Below are 2,896 nucleotides of genomic sequence, written 5' to 3' on the forward strand. Positions count from 1 at the left end.
ACACCGTGAAACCCCGTCTCTACTAAAAAATACAAAAAACTAGCCGGGCGAGGTGGCGGGCACCTGTAGTCCCAGCTACTCGGGAGGCTGAGGCAGGAGAATGGCGTAAACCCGGGAGGCGGAGCTTGCAGTGAGCTGAGATCCGGCCACTGCACTCCAGCCTGGGCAATAGAGTGAGACTCCGTCTAAAAAAAAAAAAAAAAAAAAAAAGTTAGACTCTGTGGCTGGGTACAGTGGCTCATGCCTGTAATCTCAGCCCTTTGGGAGGCTGAGGCAGGTGAATCACAAGGTCAGGAGTTTAAGACCAGCCTGACCAACATGGTGAAACCCCATCTCTACTAAAAATACAAAAATTAGCTGGGCGTGGTGGTGTGTGCCTATAGTCGTAGCTACTGAGGAGGCTGAGGCAGGACAATTGCTTGAACCCTGGAGGCGGAGGTTGCAGTGAGCTGAGATCATGCCACTGCACTCCAGCCTGGGCAACAAAGCGAGACTCCATCTCTAAATAAATAAATAAATAAATAAATATGCAGATGCCCTAAATATAAAAAAGGAAAAGCTTTTAAAAAGCCAGATGATGCTCCATTTCTGAGGATTGTGGACCACATAATTCTGACCAACATTCTGTCTGAAAAGAGCTGGAAAAAGAGAGAGAGACACATACATGTATACATGGGGTGTGTGTGTGTGTGTGTGTGTGTGTGTGCACGCACATACAGGTGAATTCTAGCACAGTGCTACAGGCCAAGATCAGTAGAAGAAGGAAACCTGGGCCCAGTGCAGTGGCTCACGCCTGTAATCCCACCACTTTGGGAGGCCAAGGCGGGAGGATCACAAGGTCAGGAGATCGAGACCATCCTGGCTAACATGGTGAAACTGCAACCTCTTAGCAGAAAATTTTCTGCTAAAAGTACAAAAAATTAGCCAGGCGTAGTGGCAGGCGCCTGTAGTACCAGCTACTCGGGAGACTGAGGCAGGAGAAGGGCGTGAACCCAGGGGACGGAGCTTGCAGTGAGCCGTGATAGGGCCACTGCACTTCAGCCTGGGCGACAAGCGAGACTCCATCTCAAAAAAAAAAAAAGAAGGAGGAGGAGGAAACCCGGAGAAGTGACCCAGCATTTCAAGGCTTTTCTCCTTGGTGGATCTGCTAATTCTGGTAGGGGCATCCGAGAAGCTGTCAAAGCTGCTCCTAGTTCACAGGGATATGGAACAAATATTGAAGATCAGGTTGTACCAGGGAAGGGCCCCTAGCAAAGCCTCTGTGCTTAGGGTTGGGATCCTGAGGGAGCACACGCCAGGTGGCAGGATGAGCCAAAAGAGACCAGACCTCCGAAAGGACTGGAGTCCAGTTTTGAGTCATCTTAGTCCCTGATTGGACTAAGATGATTTAGGATTGCTAGTGTCCCTAGCCTCCTGCCAGTAACAGTCATAAATCCGTTCTGAAGCAATATAGTACCATCCTTAGCCTTAAATCACCACTCCAATTCCTCAAACACAATGTTCAGTAGACAACACAAACCAGGCAGAGACAGTCAGACATTCTGATTTTAAGCAGTCAGAAGTAGATGACACCAAGCATGAAAGTTGCTTGCCAAAAACTAAACCTGAATCCCAGCAGCTTACAGGAAACACTGAGAATAGAGGAACAGGGGAAATGGTACATGGAGATCCAACCAGCCACACCCAGAAAGGGGAAACTGCAGAGGTCAAACGACTCTGTTTCTTCAACAAAAAAGTGGCAAAGGGGAAAACATGGGAGAAAGAGCTGTTATTATTATTTTTTTAGATGGAGTCTTACTCTGTCACCCAGGATAGAGTGCAGTGGTAAGATCTTGGCTCACTGAAACCTCCGCCTTCCAGGTTCAAGTGATTCTCCTGCCTCAGCCGCCCCAGTAGCTGGGACTGCTGGCACGTGCCACCATGCCCGGCTAATTTTTGTATTCTTAGTAGAGATGGGGTTTCACCATGTTGCCCAGACTGGTCTTGAACTCCTGATCTCAGTTGATCCACACGCCTCGGCCTCCCAAAGTGCTGGGATTAGAGGCATGAGCCACCACGCCCGGCCCACTATTATTTATATCATTATTTTTGAGACAGGGACTTTCTCTGTTGCCCAATCTGCAGTGTGCACTAACATGATCTCTGCTCACTGTAGCCTCAACCTTGCGGGCTTAAGCAATCCTCCCACCCCAGCCTCCCAAGTAGCTGGAACTAGAGGCAGGTGACACCATGCCTGGCTAATTTTTTTTTTTTGTATTTTTTGTAGAGACGGTGTTTTGTCATGTTCCCATGAAGGGAGCTGTTATAAATTTAAGGAACATTTAGAAACCAAATGCAAAACCCAGCACTTTGGGAGGCCGAGGCGGGCAGATCACAAGGTCAGGAGATCGAGGTCATCCTGGCTAACACGGTGAAACCCCATCTCTACTAAAAATACAAAAAAATTAGCCGGGCGTAGATGTTGCATGCCTGTAGTCCCAGCTACTCGGGAGGCTGAGGCAGGAGAATGGCATAAAACCTGGGAGGCGGAGCTTGCAGTGAGCCAAGATCGCACCACCGCACTCCAGCCTGGGCGACAGAACGAGACTCCATCTCAAAAAAAAGAAAAAGAAAAAGAAACCAAATGCAATGTGAGGACCTGTGGGGATCCTGATTGTAACTAACAGCAAAAATGCATTTATAGGACAGTTACAGACATTTAAACATTGACTGATATAAAGGAATATGTACGTGAGAGAGAGAGAGAATGAAATTGTGGTTTGGTTTTCAAAAGAGAGAATTCTTATCTCTTAAAAGTAAGGACATTCGGCCGGGCGCGGTGGCTCAAGCCTGTAATCCCAGCACTTTGGGAGGCCGAGACAGGTGGATCACGAGGTCAGGAGATCGAGACCATCCT

This window comes from Colobus angolensis, unplaced genomic scaffold (genome assembly GCF_000951035.1).
Source record: "Colobus angolensis palliatus isolate OR3802 unplaced genomic scaffold, Cang.pa_1.0 Scaffold1, whole genome shotgun sequence".
In the NCBI taxonomy this organism is placed as follows: Eukaryota; Metazoa; Chordata; class Mammalia; order Primates; family Cercopithecidae; genus Colobus; species Colobus angolensis.